The following is a 15103-nucleotide window of genomic DNA, read 5'->3' on the forward strand; positions in this document are numbered from 1 at the left end:
GATAAGCTTCACACTAGCAGAAGAGAACACAAATAAAATTATTTTAAAAAAATACTCAAGTAAGAAGAAAAAATAAGCACTGCAAAAGTGGGACAAATAGAAAGTAAATGACAGAAACAAATATGGATCTGTACACAATCACAATAGGCACAAATGGACTAGCAGTTAAAATAGAATATATCAAAATAAATAAAAAATATGGACAACTGTAATTGAACAATAAAATAATTTAAATTAAAAAACAACAGCTATAAACTATATGCAAGGGACATACCTGAAGCATAACTCAAAAAGGAACAAAAGTTAAGGAAGAACAAAAAAAATATGCTACATAGTACTAAAAATTATTGAAAACCTGGCTTACCTTTACTGGCAGTAGATAAAATAATAACTTTAACATAAAAGCATTGTTAAGGATAAATAAGGTCTGTACACAATGATAAAAGGTTCAATTAGCTAGAAAGATAAGATACATATTTTATAAGTACTTAATTAGCCTGAAAGTATAGAGCAAAAGTTGTTCAGATGTTAGGGAAAATGGACAATCCATCATTTCAGAGAAAGATCTGAACATACTTTGACTCATAATTCAAACTGACAAAAAATTAAGAATGATGTACATTCTTAAATCACATATTGTTCATTATTCATTCAGTATTCACTGTACCTATTACTGCCAAGTTATTCTAGTTGCTTTGGAGAGCCTACACTGTAGTGGGAGAGTCAGAAAATAAAATAAACTTAGTGAATTACAATGTGGGCAGAAAATGACCTACTATGTTAGAAAGCTATGGAAAAAAAGAAAAAGAGCAGGATAAAAGAGCTCGTCAGTACACAGATGGGGGCCACTGATACATTAAAAAGAGTAGGTCGGAGTGGGCCAAGGCTTGACAGACACAGGGTTAGCACCCTAGTGTGCAGGTCCTGTGGCAGGGGTGTGCCTGGTATACTTGGGAAGAGGAAGCCAGCATGGCTGTAGCAGAATACATGTGGAATACATCAGAGAAGTAAAGGCACGTGGGTCCTATATGGCTCCACAGATCACTGAAAAGACTGGCTTTTGTTCCACACTGTGCAGTAGAATAAAAAGCAGAGTGTTTATATTCCACTCTGGGTGCTACAGTGATTATCACTTAACTTAGGGTTTCAAAAAATTACTGGGGAGAGTGAAACGGGGGTGGAGTCGGGGAGGCACAAGTACAGTTATGAGGAACCGTAGCAGTAGCCTGTTTGGACGCAGGTGACCACAGTATGGCTAGGAACAAGGAATCCCATTCTGGATGTATTTTGAAAGTACAGCCAACATGACTTTCTGTAGTCCTGAATGTGGGCTGTGAGAAAGACAGAGAAGCCAAGACCTACTCAGAGGTTTTGGCCAGAACAATCACAAGCATGGAGCTACCATCAACCCAGATGAGGCACTTCTCACTGTGTTCATTTTCATGTTTTTGATTTTTGAATCATGTTAAAGAATTGCCTGTTCTAAAAATTAAGTCGTTCAATAATAATTTTTAAAACTATGACAAAAAGAAAAACATATATACAAACTACCAGGCATATTTTATAAAATAAATATTATCTCAAGACTTTAATAAAATAATTAACATACATACTAATTAGTATATAATTAGGTTGTGTTGGGCACTGCACAAATACTCAGACCTTACAGTCAAACCACCCTCATTCCCTGATCCACTCTGACTTTCATGGGTACTCCCATTTTTACACAGCTGTTGGGAATCCATCCAGCTTCCCTAAAATATCACATCATTTAAAGGAGAGTAGTACTGTCTAAGTTGAAATTGTGAACTCCCTTAAGCTAGTAGGTTGCATGGTGTCCTACATATATTGAGTATTTCAATGCTGCCTGCCACGTCCTCTTCCAACCATGTTGTCTGACAAGGTCCGGGCATGGAGGACTCGAGTTCAAGAAATTCATCTCCATGGAAGAGAACGTGGCATCCAAAATGGGTTAATAATTGGCTGTTTTATTTTAATTATTTTACTCTTGCTACTGAATATAGGCATTGTACAGTACTTCCTGTGAAAATCACCCAAGAGGAAGGGACAGTTCAGGGGAAAACATTAGTATTCCCCGCAGAACTGCCTGAAAGGATGGAAAAATCCCCTCTAATGAAATAGCCCCTGAATGTCTAAAAGTTATTGGAGTAACAGCCCCTCCTTTACCTTGAATAAGAATATGTATCAGTTAGAATTAGACAGGCAAAGAAAAAGGAGAAGCTGGTTAGCTACTACAAACTAAGCACATAGAAATGATTACCAAGGAGTTAGAGTCCATAGTACATAAAGAAACATTTTAGACAAAAAGATAGATAGCTAAGTTAGACATCACAAAGGCTTATAACAAATTTCCTAACCTCTGACCAGTCTAGCGTACCTTTTGCCCCATGACAAACTCTGAGAACTTTAATAAACAATAAGACATTCAAACTCTGTACATAGAGCTATTTCAAATTGTCTGATTAATGGTTCTCCTGGTCAAAACAATCTTTGTTTAACATAACTGAAACTATGGGAACTTTCGTACTTTTCCTGGTTACCTTTGTATTGATTTTTTTCTGCTTAACTGATCATGCTATGCACCTGTAAATGTTAATTACTACCAAAAAAGAAAATATAAAAACCTGCTTGTACTTGCAATAAATGGAACAGAGCTTCACTGTCCTCTGAGGCATGTTGTTGTCTGTTACCCACCGCCAATGCCTTACCCACCTTTCAGGAATCCCCGGACCCTGCTGCGGCCGGACCGCAGCAGCTGCCCTTGAAGTTTTAAAACACCCTGTGGCACTCCTACTGAATTTGCTTCAATACTGTAGGGCACCTGGGCACAGTTTGGGAAGCAAACATGTAAACAGGGTGGATGCTTGAAACAGCAAATGATATCATCTGATTATAGAATAAAATAATCAGAAGAATATTTTAAAATACCTTGTAATGGATTATAACCTATAACCACTTTATAACATTCCAAACAACCTTAACTGCAACCACCAGTTAATCTTTAACTGACTATTTATATCATCTTTCCATGCAAGTGGTTTTCCTGAGATAACTCTGTATCAACTGTATCTGTGCAAGACCAAATTATAATTCTCTCCTATCAAGTTGTTGTAATAACTTAACCAGACATCACATTTAGCCTGTTCGGTATTAACTAAAATCTCCTTCATGTTATGGTGAGTAAAAATGTATGAAACTCCTACTTAACAAAACTCTAGACTAATTTAGAATCATATGTCTCCCATTCAGTTTACTCACATATGTTATATTATTGAATAATTCTCAGAGTATATTTGTGAAAAATTTATATATACTAGCATTGAAATATCAAAGTTTTTAAAAAGAGAGAATCAGAACTAAAAGCCAAGTCTTGTGACAATAACCACAATTAGAATGAAGCTGATGATAATTTTTCAATATTTTGTGAAAATAAAAGTGCAAATAAAAACAAAGGAGTTTATAGGGTGGAAAGGAAAATTAAGGAGTAACAAATTCTATATTGCTTTCACTAAATTATACAGAAAAAGTTGGAGAGAGTATAATAAATTATTTCTTCTACTACATCTATGCTTCACTTCAAGTGATTGCTGAGAAAGCAAAATCCAATTTGGAAGTAGAAAAAGAGGTATTTTGAAAATTCTTTTTGCCTTATACTTCCTGCTCTGAAAAATGTGGGAAAAATTATGAAAACCTTTTCGTCAAGCTGGAATGTATAAATCTGAGCATTTCCCATATCGATTCCTTGCATGAGTACAATGTGTGGGTGTCCGCTCTGGGTTGGGCCCTGCCCAAAAGCCAGTGTTCACCCTCAGGCTGCTTACAGTCTGGAGGGGCATACATGCTGATTGAAGAACTGCACAAATGTAACATTTCAACAGTGACCATGTCAGGGCAGGTGTCAGGGCAGGGCAGAAGGACTTCAGGATGTGGGCAAGCATGACAGGCATGGACCATGGCAGTGATGACTGAAGGTGGGGCTGGCTGAACTGGAGCAGAAGATGGTGGAGAAGGGTGCCAGGAAGTCGGGTCACAGGTATAAAGGCCCTGTGGCAGGAGGAGGCACAGTTGACTGGAGAAATGAAAGATTAATGTGGTAGAGAGGCCACGCGATGGGTTGAGGCTGAACAGTATGCCTAAGAGAACTGGAAGAGGCTACTGGGGACTCCATGAGAGGATAGTAGCCTGAGAAAGAGTGGAGGCAGCTGAGATTAAGGAAGTAGACCTCAGAGATACAGAGGTGGCAAAACACAGGCTGTGTGATGGGAAAGACTGATTCCATTTAGAGGTAGATCATTTTCAAAGAAGAGTTCAGTTTTAAACTTGTTAAATTGGATGTGCTCCTGAGACATCATAAGTGTTGATGTCAAGTAGGAAGGTGCACATGTGGATCTTAAGTTCCCAGGGGCAGCAGGGGCAGGAGGTAAAATTTTATGTATCTGTGTATAAGACATTAGTTCTTCCTCAGGAGTGAATGAGGTAACTTAAAGAGTGGACAGAATGAGAGGGTAGGAAGACGTGGAAGCTGCCTTGAAAGAATATCAATCCATTAACAGTTGAAGGAGGAGGATGGTCCTGCAAAGGAGAAAGGGAGGAACTATGAGTTAGACATGAAGGCACTCAAGAACAAGATGGGATGAAGAGCGTTGAATGCTTTTAGAAGACAAATGGGAATGTCTGCTGGACCAAACAACACGGAGGTCTTTGGTGACCCTGGCATGAGGGGCTTGAAGGAGCAGAGCAATGGAACCAGGCTAGAATCATTTGAGGAGAGCATGTGAGGTAAGAGAATGCAGACACTGAATCTGGCTAGTTTTTAAGAAGTCTGGATGTGAAGAAGAGGAGAAAGATGAAGAAGATGGGGGATAGAGGAAAGGCCTGAGAGAAAATGGCTTTTACCTCCATGGCCCTTCCCGAGAAGGAGGGGAGGGGACGGGGACCCAAGCATACGTGAATGAAATGGCTCTAGGGAGGAAAGTCCTCTATCAATAAGAGAACACAAGGACAGGAGTCATGCACAAGGGGCAGAATCTGACTGGAGGAAGACAGGAGTTCTGTCTACTGGCTCTACTTTTCTCTGGAAGTGAAAGCTGTGGCCATGTGCTAGGAGTGGGAGGCAGGCTAGAGGGTTCAGAGGCTTAGTGAGAACATGGAGAAAATGACTAAAGAATGTGGGAGAACAAGTTGGAAGAAATAGGGCTGGGCTTTTGGGCAGAGCTGGGATGGTTAATTTGTAGGGAGCCAAGCGAACTTGTGGAGTGACATTCCAGCAGAGTCAGCCTCAGGGTGCAGGTGCAGAGGCAAGGGTGGCTGGGGTCAGGTTTGAGGCTTTTGCTAGGTGAGTGTGCCAGAAAGAGGACAAGAAATGCCATAAAGATGAATTCCAGGAAAATCAGTTGGAAATGGAAAGTCAATGTAAAACACTACCCCTGACTGAAAAGAGTTTTCCCCTATAGTTGATGAGGCGGCAGATACACAGAGCAAAATACAAAGCAGCAGAGAAGAAATGCTGGTGTCTAGACAGTAAATGCCACAGGAACTTAGCAAGGAGCCCACTGCAACAGGCCTGGGCAAGGGCTTCTGGGAGGGGTGAAGCTGATGTGCCTTTTGACCGAGGGAGCGAGAAATGTGACCTGTGTTTCATTCAAATGTCTGGAAAAGGCACAGGTTTAGTTATTTCTGCAAGTCCCATAGTTACAAATCAGAATACCCCAGAACGTAGAGAATGTTTGGCCCCTGTTACTACACAAACCACTTCCACTTTGGTTTATGAAGAATCATAAAATGATGAAATTAAGAGAATTATAGAGATCCTACTGTCTTCTCTCTCATTTTGCAGACTACAGTGTAGCCTGGTATATCTATCTATACTGCTATCATCGAGCAGTCACTTGGCACTAAGTTATATTAGCTAGTTCATGGGCATTTTCCAGCTTCCCTTTCATTCACAATAGCTTCATGTTTCCTTTGGCTTTCTCTTTTCCCCAAAATATTCCTCCCCTAAACCTCCTGGTCAGGTGAGTAGCTAGACTTAAAGACCCATGAATGAACACTTCACCAACCAGAGGTCTTACCACTTAAAAAATGGTAAAATATTTTTTAGTTAGTAAAAAATATGTTTCAATAGTGTACCCATGAGACCCTATGTTATATTTTCTACAAATCTTTTATTTTATTATATTCAATTTATCAATTTCACCAAAATATTAATTATAGCACTGTCTAATAACTGCAGGACCATTTACCTTACTGAGTAACTCTCTCCTTTTGCCTATTACTCTGACATCCCACAAACTGAAATATATCCTTGTCTGTAGTTCACATCCATGAGTGATACAGGTAATGACAATGATCGATCATCTTGAATAAGGGTCAGTTAATCCCATTTGTTAATTTCTATATTCCACATAGGACTATGGGTTGTGAAATTGATGCTTTCAGGAGAAATTTCTTGGGTTTCAGAGTCTCCGGTTTAAGAAAATTTCAATTTATTAGTCTGGTACTCTACCTAGCCCAGTCATTCTAAATAGCCCACCTCAAAACTGGCAGCTAAACTAATAATGATTTACCATCATATTAACAGAGCATTTACACTTTTTCTTTATAGATACTTACATAGAAATCACTCATATATAATTATATTTATATGGTATATAATATTCCTAAAAGGACACAAAACAATTTGTTAACTGTTACTATTTTGAGGGGGAAAATAGCATATACACACACCTCACAGAAATAATCATGTATTATGGAATCCAAATAGTTTTTAACTTACAAAAGCAAAAGTGCTTTTGGAGTCTATTAAAATTTCATTAGGTTAGTTAATAAACTATTAAGACTACGGTTAAGCTTCCTTTAGGATACAAATATTTAATAAACTCTCCCAACAAAAGTGTGATACCCCTTTATACTTGTGAAGTACTAGTTGTCAAACCACTTTGGCAATAGTTTTTCATTTCCTATTTGTGCTGACAGTCATATTCACAGTTCTATAGAGCTCATAATTATAAAAATACTATAAATACCCTCATCCTGAAAGGCTGCGGGCTGGGTCTCCCAGTGCCCTGAGGAGGGTCTCTTACTTCTGTTTCGACAGCACTGGTCACCCCTAAAACATACAAGTGTGAACTAGCTCTGCCTTTCTGCTTAGCTGCTGGCACTAATGTGGATGGCATGGGGGCCTGACACAGGACACAAAATAAAGAAGCTTTGTTGTCAGCATCAATAGACACAAAGGCAAAGAGGGGCAGGGAGGGTGACTAAAAGGTTCACTACAAAGTGCTCAAATGTTACTGACTGTGTTCAGGAGCTGGGGGACAGAGGAGTGGGAAGAGTGTGGGTAGAGGGGAAATGTTGGCTGACTCTGCAGGTGGTGAGGGGAGGAGAATGGGGAGAGCCATTGGGATCTAGGTTCAGCTTGGCCTTCGCTGCATCAAAACTCGCCACCAAGCTTACTGCTGCAACTGGTGAACACCTGCTAAGCATGTATTAAGCACCCTAGACATAGTATCTTATCTGATCTTTATAAACAACTGGAGAAGGAACTAATGTCTGGACTTTCCAGATAAGAAAATTGAGGCTCAGTGAGACTAACGAAACTAATTCAGCCTAAGTCTTCCTCAGTCAGGCAACTCACTTGAGTTTCCTCAAGTATAAAATTCAGGGGGCAGGACTGGCTGACCCCTAAGCTCATTTGGAGCATCTTAAAGCCTGTGAGGTAAAATGCATAGTAACTTCGTAAGACGTCCACCTGAAATTTAAGCTTCACTGTGTTAAAAAAAAAAACTTCTATAGATTCCTATTTTGAAAGAAGAATAATTAACTAGGTGTTTAAAATAAATGATTAAATACATGTTTAGTTGAAGAAGTACTATGATCTACTGCAGTTATATCAGTTATGAAGACCATTATTGCTGAAAAGTTACTTTTCTGGCATTCCTTGTCATTTCAAAAAAAGGATAAATAATTATTTCTCAAATGTTTATTAAATCTTTTAATTTTATTTTTCTTTTAAGATTTTCACTTATTTACCTATTTTTAGAGAGGGGAAGGAAAGGAGAAAGGGAGAGACACATCAATATGAGTTTGCCTATCACGCACCCCCACTGGGGACCTGGCCCACAACCTGGGCATGTGGCCAGACTGGGGATTGAACTGGTGAGCCTTTGGTTCACAGACCAGTGCTCAATCCACTGAGCCACACCAGCCAGGGCTAGGTTTATTAAATCATAATGAATCACAAACAGTATGCTTAAAGGATACAAAATCAATTTCCAAAACAATTATTTATTAAAGCAAACTGAGTTTTCCTTTATGAAAAATATTATTCACACACAGTACAGTATATTCTATGGTTCAACTCAGAAAAGGTGTCTTAAGTCCTCTCTCCAGCAAAACAATCAAATTTCTATCCCACTCAAGTTACCTCCAACACTGTAGAACATACGTGGTTTTTCCACCAGATCTGCAGATGTAACACTGAATTCACACTGGCAAGAAAAGAGTTTGTAATTAAGCTGCAAAAATGGGCACAATAAATAGCTACTGGACAAGGAATAAATAAGTGAGACCCAGTGGCTAATGGTTCTGAAATTAAGACATCCCAAGATACCCACAAAGCCATTTCACAGTGAGATAGTAAAAAAAATTCATTAATTTATATAATTTTAAGTCAAATAAAGAATATGTTCATAAACTGTGAGGCATTATTAACGGTGCTTGATTAATTCAGATATATTCACAGCCCCAGACTGACACATAATTAGTAACTGGTTTTCATTCAGCCAAGCATACATAAAAAAGAATGCCCCCCTTAAAAAAAAGAAGCAACTTCTCAAATGTAGTAGACACTGAGATACTTAATCTAATTTGAATACATAATACACTACAAATGATGCCATAGGAAGATGAAATAGGAGGCATCCAGCAGGGTGCACTGCTGGGTATCGAGGCTGAATGAGAGTGGGCAGGAGGAAGTGGTTTCCTGGTACCTTGTACAACTGGGGTTGGGACAAGACGGAAGATGGCAAGGGTGGGACTGATCTTAAAAGGTCCATTTATCCCTCCTCAAAAATCTCAAGTGCAGACTGAAGAGAGCTTACTTTATCCCCCAAACAACATTCCTACCACTTTAATATGAGTATGTATTTTAAAACAGAATTCAATAACTTTTTAAAAGTAGTCAGAGTGTAGAATGATAGACCTGGGCAAGATAAGCACCAAGGACTCATGACCAATACGGACACAATGAGGAAAAAATTGTAATGCCTGACTTGACATGACCATTATTTTGGGTATTACTTTAATTAGTTTCTTAGGGAAATCAAATAATAAATATGTCACACTAGATTCCCCAGACTTTACAAGTTTTCAATTGCTTCTGGCTTCTGCAAGAGGATCCTGAGTTTACAATAAACAAGTGAGATAAATTAACCAATAATATTAAAAGTCATCTTCTTCCTCCATATCCCAGTGTCTAAAAATAGATATTTTTCATTTACTGGATTCATCCTAAAAAGCAAAATTCCTTTGTGAATTCTATGGTTGATAAGCACAGAAGGATTTCTATTGCTTAACTTACTTTGAACATTTCTGCTCTAGAGTTCATTGGCTTTAGGAAGTGAATAATTAGAAAACCAAAATTACTAGTAGGAGATGAGAGTGAGGGTATTCCAGAGCTACTCAAAAGAATCACAGCTAGAAATTCTGACACCTTCTGTTGCCTTTGCACAAACAGCAGGGGCCACTTAAATGTGAATTAAACTTTCCACTGATGTTCCCCAGAGGTATACAAAATGACCTCAGGTGCATTTCTAAGAAAATATTTTCCATACTGTGACCAAAAAGCTATATTTAAGACTGTACATGTCCTTCTCTCTGGTCTTCTCTAGAGACACCTGCACTATTTCTGGAGAGGGTGGGGAGTGGGAGCTGGAGGAGGAGCAGGGAAACAGACGTAAAAACTTTAAGAGTTCTAATAAGAAATTTCAGCAAATCAGGTAGACTGCCGGTGTACAGAGAATTGTACAAACTGGGTGCAATATCTATAACCACTGCATTCCAAATACCGTGGAGCAGAAGTCTAAAAAATTCTTGTAATACTATTGTTCGTAAAACAGGATAACACCCCTGATTTACATACCAAAGTTCATATTTTATATTGCCATAAAAACTATAATGCTCTTAGAACAAAGAATATCACAAAGGCACCATTTTCTCCTACTTTTTTTCTACTAATTTTCTTACCAAGTTTGGAAGCAGTGGAGGTAGTGGGAAAGATTATCTAATTTTTTTAATCTGATTTTTACCATGTATTTGATACCTATTTGCAATTCCTATTCCATGTTTTTAAAAAAACTAACTTTTTCTCACTTGGAAATTTATAATCTCATAATGAATATAAGTAGAAATCATTTAAAAAACTCAAGGCTCACTATGACTCAATCATGTGCCTGCACTTGGAGTGGCAAGGCTCTCACGACAGCTGAGACTGCAAACTGAAGAGCAACCTGAAAGTTCTGAGGTTTCAGAGGGGCAGGCAGAAAGAGGTAGGAAAGTGGGCAAGTAAAAGTATTGCGAAATGTGTTTTTATTTGTCTTCAGGCAAAAGCTCAATTCTACAACTGCTCCATCATCAATCATCTTCTAAGACTGTTTTTTAAGTCAATACCTTTGTGTTTGAAGATAACACAAAAGTTAAAGATGCAAGTATATTTTAATTAAAGCCTTCTTTTGAAATGTGAGTTACCTTCAAATGTCTAGACAGACAATAAATGCTTTATTTTAATGAGCCAAACAAAGCTGTTCTGATAGCAAAGCAAGGCACAGAGGTTTGTCATTCCAGCAGCTATTAAATGAAAAAGCCCAAATTATTACACTTAAGGGGATTTTTCTGTAGAACAAGGATCATTAAGTCAGTCCTTTGATTAATGGCTACTTGACTAAAATGAAAATGCCATCAGAAATATATTTTTAAATTCTTGCTTAGAATCTTACTTTAATTTATGACACAGACACACCCTGCCATAGACCATCTGTCAACATGGTATCTGCAAACTCAATCAGACTTCTGCTGGGTATTCCTCACTGGCTGGCCCTCTGCCAACCTCATGTTAAAATTTTACCTTTCATGAACCAAAAAGTCTGATATGAAACTTGAAACAAGGCCAAAATTTCACAGGCTATATAACAGTGGTAAGAGAGGCTTTTAAAAATTCAAGAAAAAATTTGCCTATGAAAACAATATCTTACGATGTGAATGTGGTCCATTCCTAAGACCCACAGGCTTGGAGTCAGAAGACATATTACAGAACCTGGTCCTACCACTACATCACGGCCTAACCTTGAAAACATAGCTCCAGCTTTGTGGACCTTGCTTTATACTTCTTCAAATGAGTTCAAGAAGATAAGAAAAGGCAAGTGATGTATTGTTTGGCCCAGACAGTGATTTAGAAAATGCTGAATGAATTACCAATTTTTTTAGCCTTGGGAAAATTTACATACAGATTTAGATTTCTGGCTTCTTTGAAAACAACAGGATGACCTGACATTCAGCCTGGTATCACTCATCTGGTGCTGAGCAGAGTAGGAAAGTGGGCAAGTAAAAGAAGTTAGAGTTGAAAAAAAAGTGTCAAAAAAGGCAAGCAGACAATAGAAGAGAAGAAATTTCAAAGACTTTTTGAAAGAGAAAAAAAAAAAGAGATTGTTAACTGATATAAGAGGAGAGAAAGGAGCCACCTAAATGCCCGTGGCCACTTTGCTCTCACGATGCAGAACAAGCACCTGGAGTTCAGGTAGCACAAGTGTGTTGCTTGTTGCCAACCACTGCACCCACAGAAGACAGGGACCTGATTCTTTAGAGAACTGAACCCAAGAGGCACAGAGGAGGGCTAGGCTTGGGCACAGGAGCTGTGGAAATCTCTGCTCTCACCTTGGGGACCTCAGTACCTGCTCTCTGCTCTGCTGCACTCACATCTGTGGCCACTCTTCCCTGCGGGAAGATGCCTCTCAGGAGAAAAGGCCCTAGAAAAACTCCACTTGTCTGTAGGCAACAACAGAGAAGCTTGCCCACTCCCCAACTGCCCTCCCTTAAAAGTTCCCTGGGTCAACAAGCATTGCCATTCCAAGTTCCCAGAACTTGCAGTCTGGTTTCTGGCATCTCATTCTGAAATTTGAATGGGTAGCAATGAACCACTAGACACTTGAGGAAAGTCCCTAATACAAAGGAGAAGTATCAAAAGAAGTCTATCATCTGTTCAATGATATTTAACATCACTCAACACTAAATTATCAAATTCAGTACTTCACGAAGTACTCAAGATCACTGAGACATAGTAAAGTCAACACCGACTATTATTTTAACCCAGAGCTGTGCATTATTTAACTGAAAGGAATCATAAAGAGAAATGAAAAGGAGTGGGGGAGCTATAGCATCATCTACCCATGACAGAAAATCCAGAGATAATAATGCAACTGACATTTATAAGCAACAGTATAAGCCTATTACCTAGAAATACAGGGGTAAAGACCAGGTGAAATTAATGTTACATATATTTGTGTACTAATATGGAAGGAAATAGTATGAAGTGAAAAAAGTAAGATGTGTTCCATATGCTCCTATTGTGTTTTAGAGAAAAAAGATACATTCATCTATTTGTATATGAAACTTACAAAAAGTACATAAAAGCTGGAGGAACAGGTTGACTTATGGCCTCATCACTCCATACGTCAAAGTCAGGAGCTACACACTGTAAGGGAAATAACCTGAGAAATATTAGGAACCCTTCAACCTGGAGGAGCTGGCACTGGAAACACCATGCATTTGTCCACATGCAGTGAATTGCAATGGATTGCACCTCACACGTACCCAGCTGAGTGGATTTACAGAACATACCATCTGGTTTTAACATCTGGTTTTAATTAACCCTCACAAAACAGACACCTGTTTATAAGGATGCCTGAAAAGGAAGCACTGACTGAAGCTAATACTAAAAACACAAGTGCCAGTTAACAAGAATATGGCAAAGCTCACAGACAGCGGAGCTCCTGGAGTGTTCTCTCTACTGACCATGTTATGAGGTCAAAGCATTGGTGATTTAATTAAAAAAGACAAGAACAGTTTGAAAACAATTAAGTTATTGAGAAGACTATTTAAAATGTGGCTCCCATCCACTTTGGCTAACTGATATAAGTGACCTTTCCTGAGTGTGTGCTGTGCCTTGAGATCTTAGTTGAAGATAGTACGGAGCTATCAAAATGGGCAGGCTATTTAAAAACAAAGCACTCAGCTGGAAGACAAAGATCTACAATTTTTCAATGATGTTTTAAAATCATGTAATATTAAACTACCAACTTTAGCACTCCACAAATTTTTACTAATTTACTGATTAGTATAAAAGAGCATTGTTCTAGGTTCCCTTAACAGCAAAAGTCTAAAAACTACATACCACTCATTATTCCTACCAAGGTAAAAATGCCAAGAGTATATGAAAATCAATATGGCACAGAATTCAAATAAACTCCTTTGTTAGCAAATACTACTGGCAGATACACTGAAAATGCTGGTCAATATTTGAAGACTCAGAGTTTAGAACAAGTTGTACGGCCTGGGAAATTTGCTTTATACTTGCATTTAAGTGACATTTTTCTGCTTCTGGCAGGGGGTTGGGCAGAAAAGGGAAAGGGAATTAAGTACAAACTTCTAGTTACAAAATAACTCACGGGATGTAATATAAGCATATAGACTAGAGTCAATATTATCATAATAACTTTTTAAAGTGACAGATGGTTACTAGACTTTCATGATGATCAATTTGTAAGGTATATAAACACTGAACCACTGTTATATATGTGAAACAAATATAATATTGTATGTTGTATGTCAACTAGAAGAATTAAAAGCAAATTAGAAAAACAAAAAACGAAGAACCACTCTATGTGGTTGACAGGGAAGCAGAGCTCAAGTACTTTACAAAGTTGTGGAATTTAAAAGATGAGTCATTTACTTTTCCTTCGCAAAAGGACAAGTGTTCCAAATCCATGGACCTTTGCAGGCAGGGGTCAGAGGTGCCTGTCAGTAGTGTGCTCTTTAGCAGCAAAAAAATTCACACACTTTAAGCTTCCTCACAAAGTAAAGGTGAGACTCAGCATCAACTAAGAAAATAACTCCTTTTCAAGAGAAATTAAAATTTTGAAAAGACAGGATTCTAAAAAACAGATGCTTGAAAATGTTTCCACTGTTTTGTGACCTTGTGGCCAAAAACAATGTAACTGTGTCACCTAAGAAAACTTTTAATATCCACACACTCAAAAACTTGGAAATAGAATATTCTAGTTTATTAGAAATCTTGCCAGAGAGTTTTGAGTCCATTTGTTAATAGGTTTTGAACTCATGTGCTAAAACTCCAAAAACAACAATACCTTCCAATAAGTTTAGAAGTTTTCAGAGAAAATAAAATTTAATACCTGAAAGTGAACTAAAAGCTTCATCAAGTGAGCTAAAACTGGCGTGATGGGCTTAGACAAGGAGTAAGATAATTTGGCCAATGAGACAGTTCTTCTATTTGTATTTATGAGAATATTATGTATTCTTACATCTCGGTGAAAATTTTTCAACAACAAAATCCATTAAAACCAAGAATCAAAATATATAAAACCTTACAGGCAAGCTTTAAAAAACACCCACAAATTAATTGTACTGTTCTCACTAAAAATTAAAAAATCATTTTAATGAAGGCAAAAGATTTTTATAGTGTTAAAAATCTTTTAAAAATATTTAAACTTATAATTTTTTGTGTCTGCATATGCTGTAAAATGCATATAACATTAATACATAACATTTATAATATTAATATATGTGTGATCAAAAACATTTGGAGCCTACTGCTTTATGGAGGATTTTTCAAAATACACACTATCTTTACCCATCTATTAGCCATGCAGTGGAGAACAGGATGTTTGGCTGTGTGTTTTGGAGAATAAAAATTCCCCAGGTATTTTTGGCAGAATGCTCTGCATGATCTCAGCATTTAGAAAAGCATCAATGAGAAAGAAACTCAATCCTATTATATCCATGTTGGCCAGAG

The 15103-nt window shown here is 37.9% G+C and overlaps 1 protein-coding gene across 3 annotated transcripts in view; it reads right to left on the reverse strand.

Annotated features, from left to right (window-relative positions):
* The window catches only part of PIP4K2A (phosphatidylinositol-5-phosphate 4-kinase type 2 alpha), a 160234-nt gene that overhangs the window by 65879 nt on the left and 79252 nt on the right, over positions 1–15103 (reverse strand). Inside the window, exons 1-2 of one of the 3 annotated variants that reach the window (XM_037058115.1) lie at positions 9123–9128; positions 8592–8598 (exon numbers count right to left, since the gene is read on the reverse strand). The exons of the other annotated variants lie outside the window; for them this stretch is intronic. The gene's annotated coding sequence lies outside the window, so the exon portion shown is untranslated. Of the gene's footprint in view, positions 1–8591; positions 8599–9122; positions 9129–15103 lie in introns of those variants that run through there. 3 annotated transcript variants of the gene reach the window in all.

This window comes from Sturnira hondurensis, unplaced genomic scaffold (genome assembly GCF_014824575.4).
Source record: "Sturnira hondurensis isolate 20B ecotype Veracruz unplaced genomic scaffold, ASM1482457v3 Scaffold0009906, whole genome shotgun sequence".
Lineage (NCBI taxonomy): Eukaryota > Metazoa > Chordata > Mammalia > Chiroptera > Phyllostomidae > Sturnira > Sturnira hondurensis.